General features: G+C 40.0%; 1 protein-coding gene and 1 long non-coding RNA gene across 5 annotated transcripts in view; one reads left to right on the top strand and one right to left on the bottom strand.

Annotated features, from left to right (window-relative positions):
- Positions 1-387: 387 nt before the first annotated feature.
- LOC113964548 lies at positions 388-26,568 on the bottom strand. The gene is made up of 5 exons (XR_003533220.1): positions 26,444-26,568; positions 10,459-10,625; positions 9,723-9,800; positions 4,285-4,427; positions 388-2,360 (listed from the first exon to the last, which is right to left on the bottom strand). It is a non-coding gene; the product is annotated as an uncharacterized LOC113964548 (long non-coding RNA).
- Positions 26,200-26,651, top strand: part of FAM160A1 (family with sequence similarity 160 member A1) — an 87,797-nt gene continuing 87,345 nt past the window's right edge. For all 4 annotated transcript variants that reach the window (XM_027676926.1, XM_027676919.1, XM_027676923.1 and 1 more), the window contains exon 1: positions 26,200-26,580. The gene's annotated coding sequence lies outside the window, so the exon portion shown is untranslated. The remainder of the gene's footprint in view (positions 26,581-26,651) is intronic.

Here is a 26,651-nt window from a genome sequence, read left to right as displayed (position 1 = left end):
CCGCAAAGTTTAATATTAATGAGGTTGTAACAGTCTAGTTGCATTAATGTGTGTTTGCTAATGGAAAAACACTTTTCTAAATGTGAAAGTTTTAAAAATTTCAAAATAGACTATGACAAATAGAATATTATGAGTTTCCAACGTTAAAAAAAAATTACTTTGATCTGTTCCAGACATTATGTTTCAGTCATACATTTATCAACACACAACTTCTTAAAACAATTTTGCTTTTATTAAAAGTTGAGTGAAAACACAATTTGATAGCTTTGAGTACTTGGCTCGGACCCTTGAAAAATTTTGGATGACACCTGCTTATTTTAAGCCAGACAGCCAAACATGATGCAAGACAGCGTTACTCAGACATTTATTTTTCAATTTATCTGATAGGAAGGAAGGACCTGCATTGCTCGTTAGCAATTGATGGGAAAAGAAAAATAATCCTACATGATAGTATCACTCTTGTCTTTTTCAATGTTATACCACAACCCTTACTCTAATCACCAGTTGTCCGTGCAGGAATAGATGACAAGCATCCTCATCATCAGGACCTCCATACTGGCTTTAAAGAGGCTTAAGACTTGACATCAGCTAGGGGGTTTATGTATTTCACACTCATGCTTGCAAGAATATATTTTGGTAGGTTTTTTGGAGTTGTGCACTCCAGTTAAACATACTGATTTAAAGAACTGTAGTTTCTGAGCTGACAACTCCCAAGGAGATATCTGTACTATTTAGATAGATGAAAAATTGAGTTTCAGAATTATTCCTTTTTCTGACTCCCAGAAATAGCTTCACATTATTCATACATTGCTACTGCAAAGCAATCTGGTGGTTTTGGTGTCAATGACCTCTTGCTAAATTATTCAATGTTGAGTTTTTTAGCAGTATAGCAACATTGGAGGCCTTATCCTATATTTTTTTACCTCATTACTTTGCATACACACATACACTTTCACTGGGTTCAGCATTTTTTCACTGAGTATGATCATAGGATTGCACCATTCAAAAGAAAAAGATTCACATGATAAAATATACAAAGTTAAAGTTTATAATGTGATGATGCAACAGTAATCAAATTTCCTCTATCTCACTTGTGGAAGTGGATGGTGTCAGACTCTTTTTGGTGGTGCCCAGTGACAGGACGAGGAGTAATGGTGATAAATTAAACGCAAGAAGTTCCACCTCAACATGAGAAAGAACTTCTTTACATTGAGGGTGGCAGGGCACTGGAACAGGCTGCCGAGGGAGATCATGGAGTCGCCCTCTCTGGAATCATTCAAAACCTATCTGGACATGTTCCCGTGTCACCTGCTCTAGGTGACCCTGCCTTGGCAGGGGGAGTTGGACTATATGGTTTTCAGATACCTTCCAACCATTCTGTGATACAGTGAAATGAAACTCAAACATCTGCCAAATGTCTGCAGCTCCCAGTGAAGTCTGGACTGATGAAGCAGCATTTTTACAAGATGTTGGCAAAATCCTGACATGGATGGAAAATTTCTCACAGCAAACTCACACTTTGAATCAGAGCTTTGCACTAGCTGATCTCTGAGTGAGTTCTGTACACAACAGTTCTCAGCTGAAAACTGAAGCAACTCAGATTTTCCCTAAGGCATCATTTTCAAACATTTTTAGACTTCCCTCACATCTTCTTTTCTGTAGCATCTTTTCTGTCACTCCTACTCTTCCCCAGTGCCAATATATTGCAACTCTTCAAGCCTGCCCCAAAGCTCTGCCTTCCTCAGACTACAGCAACTCACACTGTTTATTCTTCACAGTGTTTATTCCTTTGCCCAGAAAGAGACTGCACTCTTTCCTCACAGAGAAACAGCTCATTCAGTCCAAATCTTACAGCTGCTTGTTGCAATTTCATTAGCTCAAAGGAAATGCCACATTCTTCAAGGAGCTGCTGAACAAAAAGCTTTAGGAGCGTGGAAAGCATGAAAAGGAGAGAAAAACCTGGGTAGAATTTCCTGGGGTTTTACACCATGGGAGGAGGTATGGGCTGGTCCTCCTCTCTCCAAAAAATGGCCTCCCTCCAATTTACACGGGTTTTTCTTGTTTCCAAGGACAGGAAGTGGTATCCAGGAATTAGTAGGGGAAAAAGAATTCCAGAAACACTCATCTGTGCTTCCTACACTCTTTCTGGTTGTTCCCATTGACTAACTAAATTGTCTTTATGGACAAAATTCCCTAAATGCATATCTCAGGATAACTTTATCAATTCAGGAACTGCTTCACAGAAAAAAAATCTTTTATATCTACTGTGAACTCCCCTCCTACCAATGCTGTCTAAATGCAAGAAGTTGTTTAAAGGATCTCTACAGTGTTCAATTCCCGATCAGTAAGAGTTCAATGGTCTGGAAAATAAGGAAGAGAGTGTCAGAAGCAGTTTCTGGGATGCTTTTACAAAAGCTGTGTGTTCAGGACTGTGCTGGAGCCAGGAACAACCTGTCAGCCCTGAAGCAGCTCTCTCAGAGACAACTTTATTCCACAAAACCTTCAGGGTTCTAACACAGCTTTATATTCTTATATTCTGAAAATTTATGATGTGATCATGCCCCAAATTTCTATCTGGACAAACAATTTCAGACTTCCTTCAAGATGAGAGAAAACAAGTGAGATGTTCTGATTTAATTGAAAATATAATTAAAACACAGTTTTTGATCTAGAATTCAGCTACATAGACCACCCTCTGTTTTGCTCAGATTGGAGAGGTGCATATGAAGGAGGTAGGCTTGGGTTACTCTCTTCTGTGCATTTCGTCTGTGCAGCCATATATGGAATTTTCTACTGTTGATAGCTCTGCCATACACAATTAGTATTGGCAAAGCAATGATTGAAGACTGAGAAAGGAATGCAAAAATGTACAAAAGGATAAGGTAAAATATGCTGATAAAACCTTGGTCTGATCTCACACAATTACAGTAAATACAATCTTCCAAGGGGATTAATGTGGGTTTATCATCCAGTCCCAGGGCAAAACATTAGAAATGTTCAAAGCAAAAGGAAAACATATATTGAGAACTTCTGGAGTAAACTGTCTGTTGTTTTACTCTGGTGCTTACACTGGCTGAATGTTGATATACTGCTGCAGCACTAGGGCTCATCCATCTTTGGATTAGCACTAAAGAAAATGCCTTAGTTTGACAGTTGTTGTAAGTGAGCCTTGAGCTTTTTCTTTTTTATTTGTGGATGGTTAGGTGTGCAGGTCATGTTCCAGCCTCATTAGTGTATGGTGGCAACTGAAGTCTGGTTATTAATTCTTCAGCTTGCAAGTCGTTAGCAACTGAAGCCCAATAATATTCACATAATTTTGGCGAAACCAGAGATTTCTGAATCTATCAGGACTTTTATTTTTGTTTCTTGATGAAAAATATCTTGCTGAAAAAAAAAGTGGCTGCTTAATATGCTAGCATTATACCTGGTCTGCTAACAACTGGAAAAGTTATATCCTTGAATGTTTCCATTCTGATTATTTTATTTTTTTTAATTTGTTCAAGGCTTCTGAGAATGTACAGGCCTGATTACACTTCCTGACAGGCCTGATTACACTTCCTATTCTCCCTGGGAAGTGATTTTTTGCCTGACTGCAAAGGTTCTTTCTAACTTATAATACCAAAATATCTTGTATTTGCAAGATGTAATCTCCATGTTATTTACTCTGAAATACTTTGACATTCTTAGTCTTCTACTGGCAGAAGTATTGTATTCATTCTGCATCATTACCAGGTCAAAACTTTCAGGGGACAACTATGAATTTTCATAATTTCCTAATGTATGACAAAAAAGATATTTAAATAGGGCTCGAAAGATGGAAAATCATCACTGTTAAGGTATTTCTAATGCGCTCATGATCACAGTGCTCTGGCATGTTAATTAAATTAACTGAAGCCTAATTCAATTAATACTTTTTTTCCTTCTGATCCTTCTAATTACAATAGCATGAATTTTATTTTTGTCATACATTTGCATCTGATTGTGTATACACGATTATTCCTGTTTCTGTCAGTAACAGAGACATAATTCATAGAAATAAGCTAAGATTGACTTTTGGCCCTAGTAATGCAATCAAAGCCCAGAACTAAACAAAGTAAAACATTATGTTGCATGACAGGACAGCATCTGTTGTCTCCTGTAATTACTACTAAAATGTAAAGGGAATTTTGTATGCCGTTTTTCCAGTCTCATTATGAATACTATTCATAAATCTTTTTTTTTTTTTAATCCTAGAATTTGACCTCCCCTTTTCAAAAGCCCTGTAAAATTAGCTTTGTGGCTTACCTTTCAATTTAAAATCAAATTCTTGGAAAATCTAGTGAAATGAATCTCCAGCTATTCATGGTTACACGTGTTGCTTTTCTTGCTGTGACTGTACTCTGAACTGCTGAACTGAAGGAATATTGAAATGTCAGCATGCTTCTTGCCTATAAATAAAGAACAGACCCATAGAGTGAGTGGTGTCAAGAGGGGAATGACAAATCATGTTCACATATAACCCTATATTTCTTGTGTATAGCCCCCCTACAGCCCTATCCAATATTGACATATAATTTCTGCGCTGTAATCCAAATCACATTCAAAGGATGGACAATTTTTATTACCATTCATCCTTGTCAGGATCACTTGAACAGCATGTGTAACTGAACTCTCCAAGAGGCAATCTTTTTCTGTGCAAAGTGATATCCAAATACAAACAGAAGCCAAGAAGAAATAAAAAAACCCAGAAGCTCACAGCACTCCTCAGAAAGAAAACCAAACAGATTCTACTGAACCAAGTAAAACCCGTTAAAAATTATGTCTATTGGACTCAATTTTTGATTTGTCTAATGTCTTTTTTTCAAGAGTCTTGTGAAACTAATCCTTTTATAGTAAAAATATATTAAAATTGTATTAAAAGGCCTCCCAATTCTCATACTTTCCTCTGTCTTCACTTAGCCTGGCTGATACACACATGCTACTTTGGAAGCTTATTTCAAGCAGGAAATTCTGAGGCTACGAAAAGTATCACTTTTATTAAAGGCTAGTGAGGAATCAGGAGAAATGGTAGAATCAGAAACCATCTAGAGGGACTATCTAGTAAGACTTTTAATTGGTAAAGCACTGTGACATGATCACTAATGGGAAAAGGCAGCTTTAAGGAATAGTGAGGTGGAAGCAAAAGAGACAAGAAGCAAGGGGTGGCAGTAGCAAAGGGAGGGTCAGGACAAACTGCTATACATTCTAGTTTATTTCTGGCTTCTAAATGCCCCGAGCATCCACTGATCATTCATATGTTAATGCAGGAAATAAAAATAATGAAAAGACATGCTGAGATGTTACTTCGCAGAAATTCTGGCCTTACATTTGGTATCACAGGTCTTATGTTTGTACTGCCAGCTACATATTTGATTAATTCCTCACCTTTCTCCTAGTTACATTACTCTTTTGTTGGCTACAATAAAAACTTGTGTTTATAGATTTGTTCTTTGTGTAATAAATATTCTCGCACATTTATGATGAGCCCATATGGTCCACAATAATCCAGACTCCAATCATAAGAAGTTTTGTGTAGGTTTCACCGCAGCCTCCAATGTCATGTCTTCAGCATTTCTGTTGTTATTTTTGGGAGTAAGTTCAGTGATGAACTGGAGCAGTGACAACAGAGATGTATCAGCACAGTGCTTCCAGACAAGTGAGCCTCATAGAAATTACTTTGGACATCTCAATAAAAGTGAAGTAGTTCTTGTGCACTTTAAATGTCTTCAAATGTGCTCTACTCATTTTATGCCCGCTACGATAGTTGGAGTGTTCTGCAATTCGTGGAGTCCTTGTTGGTGGCAGCATAAGGAGTATAAAGGCTGTTTATCCAAAGGGCTCTTGCAGAACATGGCAAATAAGAGCTGTCAGAGCCAGAACTTCAGCACCAGTTGGAAGCTGTTCAGACTGCTGATCAACCCAGAATCAGAGGAGTACAGAGATGGTTTAAAGCTAGTCTTGTTTATCCTCCCCTAAGGCTGTGAATTCAGGTCTCCTTCTTCTAGACATGTAGTATTCAAATTTTCCTGTAGCCCTGCTGCATTGTTTACTTAATTTGGCAGGATCCTTTCTACATCAGGATTGGGTCTCCTCGCTTAAAAAAACAGTAGAAATATGAGTGCTTTCCTTGTGTTGTAAGCAGGCACAGGAGCCTGGCACAGGTATTTCTGTACACCTTTTTTAATATGTGTCAGCAGATGAGGATGCGTATTCCAAAGAATCACAATCAGTCTTTCTGCCAGCTTCAGCTGGATTTGGATCAGGGATGTAAGTCCTCACATTATCCACAAAACACATACAGTGTTGAAGCAATTTGATGGAAGAACTATGAATTTTCCAGACCTGCAGATTGATTTGATGAGATCACATTTATGGGGCAATAACGCCATTCCATTTCAGTCCTTTGCCTCTTTTCTAGCAAACAACAGTATTGCCAATTTCTGCCAGCTGTGAGAAATTCTGAGATATGAATATTTATCCATTGGGATGTGAACAGAAAAATATTAAAGGGTGATGTTTCAAAAAGCTGTATTTTGAGGGGAAAGAAAAGAATACTCGCGTAATTTCACAGCAATTTGTTAAACATAAGACTGAAGGGATATCTAGCCGGCTTCCTGGAGCTGGTACTGTGAAAGTAGCTAGCTTTTTGAGCCTTAGATTTAATATACTGCTCACAGAATTTATCATATCCAATTCTTCTATGACAGACAGTATAACTTCATGTTTGTGTGTGATTGAGAGCTATATCAAAATGTGTTCCTGAAGTGTTGCATTGTATTGAGCCATTTTTCTCTTTACACTTCAATAAATTTACTACTGTGTGTACAATGTCCACAAAATATCTTTTATAAATAACAGTATTGGAGATTCACTACTGCCTGGAGGTTGTGCTAGATTCCATGCATATTCAGGATAAGACTTTTGCAGTCAAGCCAACAGGAAAAGAAATGGTAGCTTAATAGACATAACATTAAAAGAAATAGTACAAACAGTACAGATAATTAAACAAAGCAGGAGAATCAAGACAGGACATTATTTCAATGCAAAACTTGATCTGAGGTGAGAGAGGGCAAAGCTCTGGGCAGCTCAAGGGAATACTAACTTCAGTATCCCTTAGGGTTTTGTTCTTAATTGGATTGGACCATGACCTCCACTGTTTTGCAAGGGTGGTAGCAGATGTCCAGCATGCTCATTTTAATCTGCTCACCCCTACTAAAACAGAGTATTAGTGAGGAGGCCGCGCTGTGAGGAACTATGCCTAATGAAATAAAGTGAGCTAGAGTACCTGAGCTGAAGAATTTATTAGTGTGACTGTACTGACACAAAGAGCTTCCAGCTCATATGGACCCTTTAGATGCACTGTTCCTATACTGAATATCCTACTGTGTCAACAAATGTGTAAAAAGACCAACAAAAAAACCAAAGCAGCAACAACAACAACAAAGAGGAAGGAAAAACAATGCATGAGGAAACTGAAATACAGAAAAGTGAGATAGCATTGCAGCAGGGATGGGAGAAGCAGGTAATTAACTCTGCCTCTCTAGGGCTCTAACCTTGCTTGTTCAGTGATGAAGGTCCTTAGTGGCAAAGGTCAGAAAAACTGGGAAAACTACATTTGGGTCCTCTATACACTTACTATTTTGGCACAACAGGATTCTGGATATAATGAAATTACATTGAATCTGTATGACTAACTAATTTCTGGTAAACACAACAAGAGAAAACGAAGATATGGTGAAAGCAGTTATTTATACTTTCATGTCTTGGCAATAAAATTGAATTGGTTTTAAAGGCCTTTTCCCTTTGTGAATAATTTAGATGCACAAGGAAGAAAAGGTCCCTCTCTCAGGATTAGGATTACTTGGTAATACTAAGACATTTTTACCTTTGCAAAATATTGATGGCATGTTATTGTGTTTTAAAAAAACGTATCAATTTTTGGCACCCACAGTCTCAAAAGCAGAGCCAAACCAGACAGGTGGAAAGATCTCTTATATGATGCCATTGTAAAACCAAAGAAATGGTTTACAATGGTTCTCTTGGCATTTTGAGAACAGCCATGGCTCATATTTGGAATTCAGCTGAATAAGTAATCTTCTATACAGTCCTGTTGCAGCCTTCTTGCAGCCATATTTGGAATACAGTGCACTGGCATTTTCAACCATTCTTCATTAGGAAGAACACAGGAGAAAAATTATGGTAAATGGTGACAAAGTTATCCAAAAGTTTTGGGGAAAAGAAAAATAAATCACTTAGTACAAGATGGACATTTTTAGTAACATCATGTGTGGGAAATAATTCCGTTTATTATAGCAGCTCAAAAACTGTGTTGACTGTTACAGGACCTGGTTTGGTTTGCAGTTCAATTCACCTTCAACAGTTAAATTAATTCTTGCAAACAACAGCTAACCTAGCTTTTGCTAGCTCTACGTCTCTGCACGTATATTTTGATGTGCATCTACCTGACACAGTGCCACCCAGCAGAAAATGTGTCTGATGCTCTAATTCTCACTCTTTAGCCTTGCTGGTAGAGTTGAGAGTTTCAGCTGCATGTGTTAGGTGTCAAAAGGTGCACTGCAGCACTGGGCAGATTTGTACGCAGCACTGGTGGTAGCTTGGGACCGTGGTGCTTCTGCTGCAACAAATAAACTACAGAGGAGGATCTTGTGCTGCCTGTGTCACGCTTCAGGCAACCTCACTTTTGTTTGCATTCCAGCCTCTAGCTTTTTGGTCAGCATCCCTGTTCTTTGAAAACACTTTCATTATCTTTCAATATTGTCACTTGCAACTTCAGTGCATGGTTTTAAGCCGCACCTCTTATGTTGCTCTTGCTTGCACTGATTGATGTAGAAATACTTTATAAAATGAAGTAATTTTTTCTCTCCTTTTATACTCGTTTATTTCCTATACCCAAGCTGTTTCTTGTCCAATTTCTTTCTGAGCTCCTAATTTATACTGTTTTATGATCTCCACTTCTTTCTCAATCTCCTGTTCATAGTAAATTTTTCTTGTAATATTCCTAAATGGGAGAACATAACTGCTGCATTGACAGCCTCTTAATACACATTACAGTTTGGATTATTAGGACATAGGCACTGTTACCTTCTTGGCAGAACTAATTAGCACTTTTAACAGCTGGCTTGGTTTAGAAAACAACATTGCCTTATGGCTGAGTATCCTGGAAAATACTATTCTAAGAAGATTTGTCCCTTGTTATAATATTAACCTACATTAACAAAATATATTCAAATGCTGAAGAGATTCTCTGGAACAAGTTACTAACATGGCCAAAGGTCAGCACCTATATCAATGCTAACTGTACGATGGATTTTTATTTTAGTAAGAGCAAGCTGTTTAATTTTTAACAATCCTCCTTCTCCTCTGCCCTCCAGCAAACCTAGGAGTGCATACAGGAGGATATTCAAAGGAAAACACATATTAAAAATTCTGAGCTTGGTTTCAAGCTACTGGGCATCTCTGGCCAATACGATCTCTTTTATTCACTTGAACGAATTAATTTCCTTTGCTTTGGACTTCAATTTTTCAGATTGCTTTCAGTCTGTAGCTATTGTTTATACAGAAAATAGTCTAATTATGAAGACCTTACAATATTTTAGATAGTAACTGATGGTCTCTGACAAGACATAACCAGGGACTGTGCTCTTTAGAAGTTAACATCTACAAGAAATTAGATGTCCACCAACCTTGGGGTTTTCCTCTCGACTTGGGTGTGCTAAAAATGAAGGCAGGAACACATCTCAAGCTTGCTTTTATTCCACTTTCTGAATGGAAACATGCAAAATTGCACAAGGATGAGAAACAATAGTACACACATTCAACACAGCTTTCGTCTGTGAAAGGTCTTAACGCTGTAGGACTCAAATTGAAGTGCTCGTGGGCAGACAAATCTAAAGCTTGCTCACAGTACTCCAGAAGGCAGATCTGCTAAATTTCAACCCTCTCCATTTTCAGATGCAGATGTGAAAACAGTGACTTATATCATAACTTACTAGGCAGTGTATTCTAACCTTGCATAAGTGAAAATATTCTTAATAAAAGTTTAATGCCCTTTTAACCCATTTGTAAAGCACTGTGTATGGCTACATATAAACCTCTACACTTAAAACACAGCTTGATTCCCTTCCATGATTTAGTTATTCCAGAGATTCAAAAGCATCAAAACTTCATACTTATGAAGGACACCAGGCATGGACCAATCCAAGTGTTTACTTGATTTCCTGGCCAGGGTATTTTGAAAAGTATTATCCTTTTGCTTTCATTTGAAAATCCAATTCAAATTAGCATTATTTTAGACAGCCAGGACAAGCAGTGGTGAATTCTATGTTAGTGTACTACAGTATGCACATTATTAATGATCAAAACCATTAATAATGGTTTTGTCTAAAACGTATTTAAAATATCAGGTTGGTAGGTGCCTACGCATGAAGTGGTAGATTTTTCCTTTATCTTCTTTTAACGTATTCATACTCTCATTGTAGAACATGAAGCCCAGACGTTCTCTCACTCATTCCCAGAAACTCTTCCAATACAGTTTACTCCAGTGGAACTAAAGCTGTAGTTTATGTGCACGGCCATAGAGCGGCAGCCTAGTAACAAAAAAAAAGATGTACTTGATGTTCGAAGAAGTGGGTATTTCCTAATAGTTTAACATTGCAAAGGGGTTTCTAAACACTAGAGAGAAAAATGCAGGAGGCATGACTACTCCCTGGAGGGAAAAAAACCTAGCCTTGATAAAAGCTCAATACTAAGGGGAGGGAGGGGAAAGAGGTTCATAATTAGATGGCAAAGGGGTCAGATTACGTGCCCGTGTCAGCAAAACTGATCAAAGAGTATGAAACGAAGTACTTGATTTATGTCTTAAAAATCAAATGCTTTTTTCTTCCCTTTGATACAGGCAGTTAAGTACTTCCCTCATCTGTGGAAGCTAGTGGACAGGATAACATTAATACAAGCCAATTTTTAGTTAAGCAGTTTCACAGACTTTTCATTGATAAAAATACAGCTCAAAAAGCCTCTGAATGTTCAAACAGCATTGCAAATCTAAAATGTCAAAGAACAGTATTTCATTGTTTTGTTGTTTGCCATATATTTTTATATGTGAAATAAGAACAATTAGATCTCTCTGCGTTGAGGTTTATTTTTATGTGGAATTAAGTGGATTTAGAAATTTTGAGCACTCTTGAAACAGTACGTAAAAAATCACTGAGGCTGAGCTTTCTTTGCTTTTATGTAGATGAAAATTAGGATTAACTCCATTAATGCTGGTGGAGTTTTAACAGCATGAAATTACTGTGACAATAGCATTAGCCACAGCAACTTTTAAAGAAGTTAGTTCCCAGTGCTACTAAATTATATAGCTCATTATCCTTAATACCAGAATTATTTTATATAAACCATTTATAATTTTACTTCAAATGGCTGCAATTATCAAATTTGTTTATTACACAATTAATATCATCATGCTGCAATTCCCGATTTTTCTGTCTGCGATGTCCATATATTACTTATGTCATTTGGACACCAGATGTAATACAAAATTGAGAGAAGTGGAGAGAGAAATGCCAAACAATTAGCAACCAAATATAGGCTGCACTATACTTTAAAGTGAACAACTTTCACTGCAGCAAGACTGGAAATTACCTATCAGACTAAGATATATTTTGAAAACTGAAGAGTACCTCCACACAAAGTTGAAGAAGCTTTTGCTGGCAAACTCGTTTTCCTTCAAATTACCACATATCCCTTTTACCCACACATATCCATCTGACTTACTTGGCTGACATTCAGTGCTTAAATTTCAGAGAACTGCTAAATACAATACTTCCCAGAACTGTAACATCTACTTGCAATACGTTAGTGTTTCTAAAGGATAAAAAAGGAAGTGGGAACCTCCAACCTTCTCAGCATTCTCCTGGATATCAAAACAAAGTCAACATCTTCTTTCCTTCAACTTCCACATCACTACCACTTAGCTTGTTGATAATTTCATGTTTTTAATGTGAAAAGAGATGAGAGTCAAGTACTCAATAATGGCTCACGTAAATGGGGCTGTCCAGCCTGATATCCCATCTTCTGCAATAGCAAATAGTACATATTTACAGTAGAAGGATGAAAATAGCTTGAGTAACCTCTGTCTCCAGGAGTATGCTTTTCAGAAAAGAAAATCTTTTTTCTGAGCCAAAGAAGTGCCAGGAGTACTTTTTCAATATCAATAATGGGACTTGTCCTCCATTTTATTTACTCTTCTTTGATCCTGAGACTTCTTCCTAGGCTTCAGTAGCTATCCCTCATGCTACCACTACCTCCTGCTTACTCGCTTGCTTTAAACCTGCAACCAGATCTCTGCATTGACAGCGCTCTAGTGCCTTTGAGAATAATGATGGCACAGTCTCTCCTAAATAAAATTGAGGGAATAAGCATTGAAAGGCCCTGACAGCTGCCTTTCCTAGGAAGCCAGACATTGCAACTGGTTGAGTTGCTGGTCCCAGGAAACCATCTAGGATCAATGGGACAAAATCCAACTAGCAGTCCCTTACTAGCAGGCCCTTCAGGCAGGGATGGATACCAGGGTCAATACTGTTTAACAGCTTTAATAAAGACCCAGATGATGGGATGGATTGCATGCACAGTATGTATTTGAGTGATACCAAACTGGAAGACATGGCTGTTCCACTGGAGAGCAGGGCTGCTATTCAGAAGGACCTCTGGATAAATGGGCTGACAAAAAGGACAAATGCAAAGTCTTGTGTCAGGGGTGGAATAACTTCATGCAATAGGACAGGCTGGAAGCCATCTGGGTAAAAAGCAGCTCTTCATAAAAGGACCTGGAGATGCTGTTGGACATTGAGTTGAATGTAAGCCAGCAGCACGCTCTGGTCTTTTACTGACGGGCAGAGTGATAGGGCAAGAGGCAGTGGACATAGGAAACAGGAAATTCCACTAGGTATCAGAAATGACTTCCCATGTGGTCAGTCCAATACTGGGACAAGGGCCCAGAGAGGTTGTGGAATCTCCACCCTTGGAAACATTTGAAGCTGGGCTAGAAAAAGGCTTGAGCAACCTGATTTATTTGGTCCTGCTCTGAGCAGGGTTTTGGCCAAGGTGGCCTCCAGAGATCTCTTCAACCTGAAGGATTGTGTGTTTCTATTAGTCTCCGATTGCTACAATTGAACCAGAAGAAGGTGCGGAATGAGGTGGGGAACACAAGAAGGATGTGGACCTGTTGGAGTGAGTCCAGAGGAGGGCCGTGAAGATGATCAGAGGGTTGGAGCAGGTCTCCTATGAAGACAGGCTGAGAGCTGGGGTTCTTTGTGCTAGAGAAGAGAAGGCTCTGGGTAGACCTTATAGCAGCCTTCCAGTACCTAAAGAAGTCCTACAAGAGAGCTGGAGAGGGATTTTTTGTAAGAGCATGTAGTGATAGGACAAGAAGGAATGGCTTTAAACTGAAAGAAGGTAGATTTAGATTAGATATTAGGAAAACATTCTTTACTGTGAGGGTGGTGAGGCACTGGAACAGTTTGCCCAGAGAAGTTGTGGCTGCCCCATCTTTGGAAGTGTTCAAGACCAAGTGTTATGGGGCTTTGGGCAACCTGTCCTCGAGGAAGGTGTCCCTGCTCATGGCAGGAGGGTTGGAAATGCATAATCTTTAGGGTTCCTTCCAACACAAACCATTCTATGATTCTGTGATTCCCAGAAGAGATGAAGAGAGCAACTTCTGTCAAAGGAAGCCCATTTGTGAACTCCAGCTTGAAACAGATGAACTACTATAAATTATTTTCTGAAGTGCTTAAGACGTAGTACAGAACTAGTTTCAAAGAAATCTTGTTTTGCCATTTGAAACTACTGTGCACTATGCAACTATAGCACTTTAACAGCACAATCATCATCATCATAAGTCCATAAATTTCAGTTCTGTTTTCCTTCAAGTTTTAATATTTATTATTAGCATGTACTCTTGGCTACGGTTGCAAACACAATAAACAACTTCCATTTGACTTTCTAGATTCCAATAAAGGAAATTAAACATTCTGGTTCATTCTGCCACTTTTTCCCCTACAACTGTATACAACTTCCCCAGGTTATTTTCATGGAATTGGCAAGTTATAAGTGTCCAGCTGATGAAGAATTTATTTTGCATATTTTAAAAAAATCATTAAATTAATGAATAAAGTAAAATTGTATATTATATAATATATATGAAATATAATATATATAATAAATAAAAATTAATACATTCATTTAAAAATTACCTTTTTGGGTAGGAATACTGGCATAGGGATACCTGCACAGGAATACCTACTTTGTGACTGCTCTCCCAGGTTTATTGAGATATTCATGAAGTTGCAATACTAAGGCATTATTAGATCACCTTGTCTTACTTTCTGTGCATCACAACTCTCCAGTGTGTTTATTGCTTAGTTTATCCAAACAAGACAGGGAGGTGCCTTGACTACAGCAAGTATGGCCATATGTGTGTGTTATCTGGTCCCACTCACAGCCACATGCACACAAAGAATTATGTATATAGTCATAAATACATGTATACACACTTTTATACTGTTCACACACACATACAGAGTAAGGTATCCTGGATCCAAGAATAATGAACTAAAAGAAAAAACCTACAGGCTTAGGTTCTCAACTACACCAGAGATTTTCTTTTTAATAAGATACAGACTGATACCATATTAGATCTTTGAATATAATGGGATTTATACTCATATGAATAATGCAGAATAGATGCTAGAGGACTTCAAACTTTAATACTAGTTAGCGTCATCATTTGGCAAGTGAAATATTTCCCACAGGTCACAATTCTACATATTTATTCCTAGTGATTCTACTAATCTCTGATCTGGAAAGCCAAGCTCCTCTGGTAGAACTTCTCCTCCTGTCCGATGCAGATAACTCCAGCAATAAGCCTCTAGTGACTGGAACAGATGCTGCTGTTTATTTAATTTATTTATTTTACTAATACACAGCTGCCAGGGCTAACAAATAAAAAACATTGAATTCCATCATTATTGCAATTTCTAGTGAATGCATCTTAAAGGACAGAGACCCTAGAATTGATATTTTTTTAAAACAAGGGTGTCAAGCTTTAACTTGAACAAATAATTATTATGATAAAGAATCTCAAGACATTAGTGCAAACTGTAACTGATTTCTCAGAGACAAGTGTATACAACTCATGCTGTACATTTAGGCCATATTTCTCAAACTGTAACAGTTAATGTTCAAAATTAATAACGTTTTAATATATCATCCAATTTTCCTGGGATAGCAACTATGTTTTGTTTTATTTTCCTTTGCATAGGTAGGTGACAACCACATGTGAGTTTCCCCTAATGCAAGCAGAATACTATAGAATCTCGTTTTGGGGAGAGAAATGTAAGGAAAAATAGGAAAAGCAAAACAACAGAAAGGCCCTAAAAAAGGCAGCTGAAAATTTCCCTAAATGATAATTCTGACTATTTCTAGTTCTCTATTTTGCCTTCAGCAAGACAGTTAATGGTCAGACTTCCAACAGTGGTGGCAATGCGTAACTATCAGATGCTGGAGTGAAATTCGTACCTGAGTTCCATGTCCTTCATGGAGTGCATGGGGAGAACTAAGCCCCTTACAGAGGCCATCCAAGAAGTCCTCACTGAGCAGGGAACTGCTTTGGGCTAGCTGAAGGGCTATGTAATATACAAGAGTGTAACTGCAGTCCTGTCCTCCCTGGAGATTGAGGGTACGAATTAGGACTGCAAATGCATATTTTTTATTTACTCGGTCTAGAAACTACTCTTAGAAAGAACTGAAGGGAGCTTTCTTCAGAACATATCTGCTGAGGAGCTGCTGTTGGTCCTAGATACAGTACATTAATAGATCATTTCCCTGCAAAATAAAAGTGCAGGACTTAACTCATCCAAAGAAATTCAAACTCACTTTCCTTCCTTGCATCAATGTTTCTTACCCATCAATTTATACAAAGTGGGAAACTAGGGAGGCTTTTGAAGCTAAAGTACTTTGCTGCAAAGAGCCCAAGCCTGGAAAGAGCAAGGATGAGGAGCATGATTGTACCAGCTGGCAGGTAGGAACTAGCTCTCAAAGGGTGAGAAAGAGACTCGGAGCCTGCTCTTTGATCTTAATGCTGTCTGTGAATTTTATCCAATGATTTTAAAATGCAAAGGGAAATGAGCACTTCTCACCTGCCAGATGCTTTTGAAAAAATCCCAAAAGGATTTAATTTCAAATAACTTAGGCACCTATCAATGCTGATATTTGACCTCAAATCTCCAACAGCCATTGACCTGTAATTCAGCAAATTGCTGAGGATTTCAGTAAAACTTCCTATTGAATACCTTGCAGAACAAGGAGGGACCTTAAAATATGGGGTTTATTGTCTGTGATTTGGCTGGAAGTCATATCATACTGGAGATTTTGTCTCTCTCCAGGTGTCTACTCTGAGAACTTGAAGTATTTAATGTCACACAAAAATAGGTGCCCAGCTTTTCTCTTGCACTAAGTATTTATTTGGCACAAATAAAATAATTACTGGCAAAAAGTTAAAAGCAAATTTTCAAAATATTAAGTAAAAACTATCAATTAAGTACTTTACACTTAAGACTCAACAGTCACTCATAAACTCTGAAGAGAAGTTAAACTACAATGCAAAACATTAACTCAGTTTCAGGAGATAAACCCCTTTTTTTTCTGTACATTCTATGCAAGAAATGCAAAGCGAATCTTTCCTCCTTGGCAAATCTCATTTCTGTCTCTTGTTTTCTCAGTAGAAAGTAACAACTACTGACTACACCAAGTATCTGACAATGGTGAAGAATCACTTTATTCCAGACCTAAGCAAGGAACAAAAAAGCATATGCAGAGGAACAAAACACTACTAAGGATTACTCTCTGATTTACTATAGATTTTTTGCCTAGCAGGTTCATCTCCTGTCATAGTATCTTCATAGTATAGGCCTATTCATAGAGGAAATCAGCATTCATATACTCACACAACAATGCTACTTAATAATATTTCATTGTCTTTTAAGTAATATGAGAGAGACATGCCCACTTATACAATCTTTCATTGCCTGTTTTGTCTCTCCATCTTCCCAGACATGCAGCTGGACAGTAGTTCCATTCAGAGTATGGTGGACTTGTACAGTATGATATTTTATTTTTCCTTCCTTCAGTAACAGTTTCTAGCAGGTGCAAATTCATATGGGTTCAGGAAAAAAACCCGAACAAACCAAAAAGAAAGTCCAAAATTCCAATCTGTCTGATTTCACATCTGGCAGACAGGTTTTGTGTAACTCAGACTGCAGGAATTTCCCATATCACAGGTAACCTATTTCCCATTGTCAGTAGCTCAGTGATTAGAGTCTACCAAAGAGGTGGTCTATCAGGAGGAAAAATAGAAGGTTTTATGAAAGCAGACAGAAGTGTGACTTTGGGTAGGCAATACAGTGGTGAAAACTGAGAAGTGTTATGGAAACAGAGAATACTGTGTGGGTATTAATAAGCAAATGCTCCTCTAGGGAATTTACGTAGATTGCATTATAATTAGCTGGGGAGAGGCCTTGTATCCAAGCCAGTGTGCAACAGTGCTACTGCGGTCTACTGAAATTTTCCCTACTGGTGAACTGTCAACATTCTTCTTTTTACAAATCTGACATAATTAAATTACTAAATCCAGATTTTCAGAGATGATTTTGAGTAGGGTGGGGATAGAAAATATGGATGTTTTTCCACTATTGACTATGATGTGACATGTGTGCAGGTTATAGGTAATGGAAGAGTATCTTTGGTTCTGTTTGCTCAAACACCATGTTTGCTATAATTGCAGTTTTTATAACCAGAAAAACAGAGTAATGCTGATAACCTGATTTTCATTAAGAAATGTGTTTTGTAGTTCTTGGCTAAAGCTCCCACTGGACCTTGGAGTACAAATTGTAATTACAAAAGGAGGACTGAGCCTTTAAAAAGTCTACTGCTACTCGTCTTCTATGGATATATTTTGGCTAAATATTCACCATCTGTATTCTTAAGGTAAGTGATTGGCGAATGTCCAGACATAGATCTTCTCTGGCAGAGATGGTTTAGTAAATCTGAAAGAAATCTATGAGAGACTTAAAAATTTTCTATCCTGTAAGACTAGCAGCCTGTGGAGAAGGAAGGAGGTTTTGGTCTTGTTTCTGTCAGAAGGAAGGATTTTGTTTTTCTTTTTTTTTCTTTCAAGTTGTCAGTCGCCTTCCTCCTCCCCAAAGCCGCAACTTGAAGGATTTACAGCACAAGTCCAGGGTTCAGCTCTGTGTCTTTAAAGCATAAAGAGAAAAAGAGAGCACCTGAAGAGGACAAAGGCAAGTTCTCAAATAAGCAGTGGCTATATTACAGCATGTGCCTTAGGTACATACTCTCAAATAAAAAACCCTCAGAAACAATAGGATAGAGCACAGTTGTTTCTAGATGCCTATCTGTTAAAAGCCATTTTTGAATCATACTTTCAGCTTCACATATTCTTTATGCTAATTTATACTGCCCCAGTTCATTCCTGCCCTCATGCTGCTCCCTCTCTTGCGCCAGAGTAAGGATTTATGTGGTGGCAGGTGAACCAGATAAAAAACCTGATCCATGTTAAAGTTAACCACAAAAAAGGGGGAGTTAATTTTAATCTGGACCGTGGAACTGATCTCATTTATTAAACAGCTGCATAGATCAGGGATGATGGAAATGTAGGGAGGGACAGAATGGGTGGAGGAAGGCAAGATTACTTCTTTTGATAGCAGTGCTGACCTGTGACATTTTACAGCACATGAGAAATTACAGACTACGAGTGGACTGACTTTTGGAGCACAGTGAATTAACTTATTCTCAAAATTAGTGTCAGGCCCTTACAATGTATCATAGATAACCAAATCTGGTTTTAAAGAGAAAAAATAATTTTATTAAAGGGGCAGTGAACTTATTTTGGTTTGTCTCATAAATCAATAATTTATAATAGCCATAGGTAAGTCTTTTCAACTAAAACCTGTTATATAACTTTTTAAACAAACTTTCTTTTATTTAAAGAGTTGTTTTGAAACAGGTAAATCAATACATACCAGTTAAGAGAGGCTACAGAATCTTTTAAGTTGTTTTCTGTTCACCAGAGCACAGCCACTTAAAGGTAATGTATTAATTTCCAATCTGTACACATATTTTTATTAGTTACCAGTCTAACCAAGTGTCTGGATTCTATCCATATAAATATAACATTTATCTTTCATATACTAATGATCTTGGGACCCCTGGTGGCCTAGTGGTTAGGATGCGGCACTCTCACCGCTGCGACCCAGGTTCGATTCCCGGTCCCCCGGGCAGATGGAGCCCGTTAGCCCTGTGAGGCCATCCATCTATGAGAAGGTCACTCTAAACAAACCTACGTCCTGAGGACCTCACTGCCATTGTCCAAGCTTGCTTGGCCCCGGCAGATGAACCTTAGGATTAAAGGGTGGGCTCAGTTCAGCGCAGGCTGTGTCTCACCTAAAAAATCCATTGCGCAGGCTGGAAAGGTAAAAGACCTTTCCCAAAATCTTCGTTCGTGAAGACTGGCCATACATACATACTAATGATCTTAGAATGGTACTACATTGTAAATTGTGCGTTGAAGCAAAATATCTGCAAAACCATATCTCAAAAAAGCTTGGGGACATCTTTGAACATCAAGGGATTAATGTGGTTTATACCATTCACATGATATATGGCTTAGGTAGAAGTAACCAAAGATTTTTCATATGCATTTAAAGTACAGGGCTTTCCCTTCTTAGTATGAAGGTTTTAAGGTATGTATAGAGAAAATTCTGCAGTAGCTTTCTGAAGGTTTAAAGCAACTTTCTTTTTTCCTATTGCTCATAGAAGATAAGGAAGAATGGCTGTGGCAAAGCATATAACATGACTTGGAAAGTTCCCATATTCCTCTTCATTCTTAACAGGAGATGTTTATCTTCTAACACCTTTCCTGGAAATCAGATTTCTTGCTAAGAAGCAAATGTAGTATAGATTTGTTTTACTGAGGTGATATCTAGATCACATCTAAGAAAAATCTGTGTTAAATGGGGCAGTTCAGGGGTCATGTAATTTACAGTGAGCATTCTGGTTTGTTGACAGTGACTTGGGTTTTTGTAAATGAAACTATTTCTATCTTAACGGATTTTCTCTTTGTAGTACAACTGTGACTAGTAATTGGAGATTGTAATTTAATTCTTTGCATAAAGCACACTTCTTTATAGACAAATACACTTTTAAAATCTGTAACATGAGAAAATGGTATAAAAAATTACAATACAAGATCTCTTCTAAAAGCTGGCTGGTTTACCTATGTAGATACACTTGGCCATTTTTATCTGCAACAGCAAATACCTTTCTGATGCTGCAGGCATGCCCCTGGGTCACAGAAAGCAGAAACTTTCTGGAACTTCTTTAGAAAGCCTGACCTTTCTGTGGAGTAAAACTGCTGACTGAAAGTGTGAGCATACATGTTGTTATGTTCTCTAACTACTGTACATATAAAGTTATTTGTAATTATTAAACTTCACTAGAGGTACTGCAGAACTGTACTGATGACACAACATTCAAGACTGACAAGTGTTGTTCATTAAACTTTGTGTTACCTTTACTGCTTGCAACTATCCTCTCAGTCAACTGTGTTTGGGTTTGAGTGTTATTCCTCTTACTCTTATACCTGGGCAAAGTATTTCTTAGTAGCAAAGAATGTCTGTAGAACAAAGAGGGTGAGTAGGAGGATTAGTGTGAGCTTGTGATAAGCCATCTTTACACTTCCATCTCTTCTAACTGTGTGATAGAACAGCTTATCAAATGATTAAGAGATAGGGATGTAAAAGGACAGCTATCTTGAATTCAACCTAATTATCACAGTAAAAATAATTATGGAGTGTTTTTAAAATGCTTAGAGCAGCAATAAGAAGAATTGAAATAGATTATATCAGCATGTGTAACAGGTGCTGCTTCAGAGGCTCACTCCTTAATGATCTGCTTATGATGTTTCACACAAAGGGCATCTTTCATCTGTGCGCTGGCTGACGGTTCCCATGCTTCTGAGACCAAACAATTTACACAGAAGTATCCTCTCAGTTTCTGCTAAAGTCCTCTAGACAATTTTACCAAATTCTCAAGCTGGCTTCTGCTCTGCCATCCTAGACAGCAGCTGAATGCCACCCATCTCCATGCCCAGGCCGTACAGCAGCACATGGAAGCTGCTTCCTGAATGAATGGTAAGAAATACCAGATCTAATGTTGAAAACACCTCTCCAAACAGAGACATGCATGCTCAGACATCTAGGCAACAGATTCTGGATTCAGACTATGAGGGAGATGACATCAGTAGCTCTATTGAGCACCTTTACCACGCATTTGCAGTAATTATGTGGACCTAATATTTCATCTTGCAGTTCCAAAACCAATAAACAACAGCTTGTGTGGGAGGAATTACAGTCTCTGGAAATGGCAGCTTCCCCCACTCTTTAAAGTTTAGATTTAGTTTCAATGTGTGCCAAGATGTTTTACAAGAACCAGTGATTCTTCCAGTCTTCCTAAGGGGAGGAGTGGAGGAACCTCACTCATGTTAGATCAGTTTTATTTCTGACTGGATTTTTGGATGATGGTTTTATCTTAGCTTGGAAAATTTTAACTCTGGCATACCTAGGTGTGAGTTAGTTTGTGTGAGTCTAGTAAGTTAGATACACACTCTTCTGGTCAGGTAAGCCCAGAACCGAAAAACATCTCTCAGGTGTCGGCTTCATGATCAAAAACTCCATTGTCCCTAAACTCGAAAATCTGCCGACAGGTCACTCTGACCGCATTATCTCCCTACGCCTTCCACTAAACAACAAGCAACACGTTGTCATCTTCAGTATATATGCCCCAACTCTCCAAGCTGACCCTGCTGAAAAAGATAAATTTTACACTGACCTGCGCTGTCTTACCCAAAAGGTGCCCGCAGATGATAAGATCATTATCCTTGGTGATTTCAACGCCAGAGTAGGTAAGAATTTTGAAGCCTGGAAAGGAGTATTAGGCAAGCATGGTGTTGGAAACTGCAACGATAATGGTCGACTTCTGCTAGAATTCTGTGCGGAGCAACAGTTCACCATCACCAATACTATCTTTCAGCAGAAAAATAGTCTGAAGACAACCTGGATGCACCCCAGGTCTAAGCACTGGCACCTCATTGATTATGTCTTGGTGCGACAGAGAGATGTCCGCGATGTCCTCCATACCCGCGTGATGCCCAGCGCAGAATGTCAAACAGACCATCGGCTTGTGCGCTGTAAACTCAACCTTTATCTCAAATTCAAACCCAAGAGGGGCAGTATCCCAAGGAGAAGACTCCAAGTTAACGATCTCCAATCAGCCACAGTAAGAGAAAGATTCCAGGCAAACCTTCAAACTAAGCTTGATAACCATTCCACAGATTCTGCAGTTTCCTCTCCCGAAACAATTTGGCAGCATATTAAAAGTAGCATCCTGCAATCCTCTGAAGAATCCTTAGGGTTCTCCCTCAAGAAGAACAAGGACTGGTTTGATGAAAATAATCAAGAAATCCAGGAATTGTTGAGGAAGAAGAGAACCGCCCACCAAGCACATCTTGCACTGCCTTCCTGTCACGCTAGAAAAACAGCCTTTCGTCTTGCTTGCAGCAAGCTCCAACAGAAACTCCGTGACATCCAGAACAAATGGTGGACCGATCTAGCTGCAAAAACTCAACTATGTGCAGATACAGGGGATCACAAAGGATTCTATGAGGCCCTGAAAACAGCATACGGGCCTACATACCAAGTCCAAAGCCCACTACTCAGTGCAGATGGTCAAACGCTTCTGACAGATCAAACCTCCATTCTGAATAGATGGTCTGAACACTTTCAGACTCTTTTCAGTACCAACCGTGTAGTACAAGACTCAGCAATTCAGTCCATCACACAACAACCAGTGAAATACGAATTGGATACTGCCCCCACTCTAGGAGAAACCCTCAAGGCCATACAGCAGGTGAAAATCGGCAAGGCAGCTGGGGTTGATGGAATTCCACCTGAAGTCTGGAAACATGGGGGCCTTGCACTCCATGCTAAATTTCATGAGCTTGTGGTGCGCTGTTGGGAACTAGGCGAACTACCTTCAGACCTTCGTGATGCAGTCATCATCACCTTGTATAAGAAGAAAGGTACTAAATCAGACTGTTCAAATTACCGTGGTATTACTCTGCTCTCCATTGCTGGCAAAATCTTGGCAAGAATACTCCTGAACAGACTAATACCCGCTATAGCAGAAGAAATTCTACCTGAAAGTCAGTGTGGCTTCAGAGCCAACAGGAGCACCACAGACATGATATTTGTTCTCAGACAACTGCAAGAGAAGTGTAGGGAACAGAACAAAGGTCTCTATGTAACCTTTGTCGACCTCACCAAGGCTTTTGATACTGTGAGCAGAAAAGGTCTTTGGCAGATTTTGGAACGTTTAGGTTGTCCCCCCAAGTTCCTTAAAATGATCATCTCACTTCATGAGGATCAGCACGGCCAAGTCAGATATGGCAACACACTTTCTGAGCCCTTTCTAATAAAGAATGGTGTGAAACAAGGCTGCGTTCTCGCTCCTACCCTATTCACAGTCTTTTTCAGTATGATGCTTCAAAGGGCCTCGGCAGACCTCGATGATCAGGACGGTATCTACATTCGATATCGTACTGATGGAAGCCTATTCAACCTAAGGCGACTGAAGGCCCATACTAAGACCCTAAACCATCTTGTCCGGGAGCTGCTCTATGCTGATGACGCCGCCCTTGTTGCCCACACAGAAGCAGCTCTGCAGCGTTTAACATCCTGCTTTGCAGAGGCTGCTGAGCTCTTTGGGCTGGAAGTCAGCTTAAAGAAGACAGAAGTTCTCCATCAGCCTGCACCTCAGGAAGTCCCCCACCGTCCCCACATCACCATCGGCCAGTCAGAACTCAATTCAGTCCAACAGTTTAATTACCTAGGCAGCCTCATCTCCTCAGATGGTAAGATTGATGGGGAGATAGACAATAGGTTAGCGAAGGCATATAGTGCTTTTGGAAAACTCCATAAACGAGTTTGGCGTAATAAACACTTGAAGAAAAGCACCAAGATCAGTGTTTACAGAGCCATAGTGCTGTCTACTCTTTTATATGGTTCCGAATCATGGGTCATCTACCGCCACCACCTGCGTCTCCTAGAACGCTTCCATCAACGCTGCCTCCGTACAATCCTTAACATCCATTGGTCAGACTATGTGACCAATACATCTGTTCTCGAACAGGCAGCAATCACAAGTATTGAGGCCATGCTCCTGAGAACGCAACTGCGTTGGGCAGGGCACATCTCTAGGATGAAGGACCACCGCCTCCCTAAGATCCTGCTCTATGGTGAACTTGCTACTGGCTGCCGCAAGAGAGGAGCTCCAAAGAAAAGATACAAGGACTCCCTGAAGCAACAACTCAGCCTCGGGCATATTGATCACCATAACTGGTCCACTCTGGCCTCTAATCGGGAGGCCTGGAGACAGACCATTTATAACGCTGCTGATGCTTTTGAGAAGGCACGCAGGATCACTCTTGAGGAGAAAAGACAACGCAGAAAGAATCGAACCTTGCAGAATATACCATCTAAGGAGTCTTTCTGCTGTGTCTTTTGCAACCGGACTTGCCTTTCTCGTATTGGCCTTTTTAGCCACCAACGCGCTTGCATGAAAAATGGGTAGAGCCCTTCCCAAATCTTCGTTCGCGAAGCCTAGCCATGAGTAAGTTAGAAAACTCAGTAAATTATTCTTTAATTACATAGAGTATTTTGAGAGAACGTTTCCTGAGCTCACAGACAACACCACTGCACTTGGTAAATTATATTATACGTTTATTTAAATGAGCTGTTACCCTAGTAGGGCAGTATCTATTGTTATTTTGAGTCATTAGTGAACCACAATCAGAACCCTCACAGTCTAATTAATTTATCAGAAGCCATTAAAAACAAAAAAAAAGCCATGAGCATGTTTAACTATTCATCACAGCAGTCCATCACAGTTACAGTGAGGTATTTAAAAATAAGAACTATATAGTATCACAGAGAGGTTTGGGTTGCAAAGGACCTTAAAGATCCTCTAGTTCCAACTCCTCGCCATGGGCAGGGATACCACCCACTAGACCGGGTTGCTCAAGGCCCCATCCAGCCTGGCCTTGAACACTTTCAGGGATGGAGCATCCCAGCTTCTCTGATCAACCTGTTGCAGTGACTCAACACCTCTGAATATGTAACTCTCCCCTAACATCTCATCTAAACCTCTCTTCTTTTAGTTTAAAACTATATGCCCTTGTCCTATCACTATCTACCCGTATAAAAAGTCCCTCTCCCTCTTTTTTATGAGCCTTCTTAAGTATCACACAATCACAGAATTGTTAGGGTTGGAAAGGACCTCTGGAGATCATCTAGTTCAATGCCCCTGCCAAGGCAGGGTCACCTAGAGCAGGTGACACAGGAATGTGTCCAGGTGAGGTTTGAATGTCTCCAGAGAGGGAGACTTCATGATGTCCCTGGGCAGCCTGTTCCAGTGTTCTGCCACCTTCAATGTAAAGAAGTTCTTCAGGTGGAACTTCTTATGTTTTAGTTTATGGCCATTGCTCCTCGTACTGTTGCTGGGCACCACTGAAAAGAGTCTGGCACCACCCTCTTGGCACCCACCTTTGAGATATTTATATGCATTAATGAGACCTCCTTTCTGTCTTCTCTCCTTTAGACTAAGCAGGCCCAGCTCCCGCAATCTGTCCCCATAAGAGAGATGCTCCCAAGTACTGGAAGGCCACAATAAGGGCTCCCCAGAGCCTTCTCCTCTCCAAGCTGAACAATCTCAGCTCTCTCAGCCTGTCTTCAGAGGAGAGGTGCTACAGCCCACTGATCACTGGGCTTGCATCACTGGGAAATTACCTGTAAGTCTCATTTGTAAGATCGGGCTAGATTTAAAACGGTACTTCTAGCTTGCGGGTTTTCCACGCAGGGAGAAATAGATGGCAGGAAGCTCTCTTAGTTACAGGGGCACCTCTTGTAAAGTCGGGGCCTCCTAAACTCTTTTGGAGGGTGCCCGCCGAGGCAAGAACAGCCGCCCGGCAGGAGCCGCGGCGGGCCGGGCCTCCTCGGCAGGTCGCGGCTCCTCCCCGGCGCTCTGAGTCACGGCCCGTCCCCGCTTGCACAAAGTCTGCGGCCGGTGCCGAGCGGGGGCCGCCCGCTGTGAGGGCGCGGGGGGGCGCGGGGCAGGATGCCCGCCCTGAGGGGACGGAGCCTCCGGGGCGGGCGGGCGTGAGGGCGCTCCCGCCCGAGGGATTAACGGCGGCCTCGCTGTCCCGTAGCGGACGGCGATTTACCTGGGTGGCCGCCTCCCTCCTTCCCTCCGTCCTTCCTTCCTTCCCTCCTTCCCGGAGCCGGTCGTTTCGGCGGAGAGGGAGTGGAGCCCGCCTCGCCCCTCCCCGGGGAAACTTTCCGTAGCCGCCGCCCGCGCCAGGTAGGGGCAGGTCCCCGCGGGGCGGGAGCCGTGAGGGGGCGGTGGCAGAGGGGACGGGCCCCAGACCGAGT

The sequence above is a fragment of the Neopelma chrysocephalum genome, unplaced genomic scaffold (assembly GCF_003984885.1).
Source record: "Neopelma chrysocephalum unplaced genomic scaffold, ASM398488v2 Primary Assembly neopelma1_42b, whole genome shotgun sequence".
Taxonomy (NCBI): domain Eukaryota; kingdom Metazoa; phylum Chordata; class Aves; order Passeriformes; family Pipridae; genus Neopelma; species Neopelma chrysocephalum.
The sequence above is the reverse complement of the archived record's forward strand: the minus strand, read 5'-3'. Positions and strand labels throughout refer to the sequence as shown.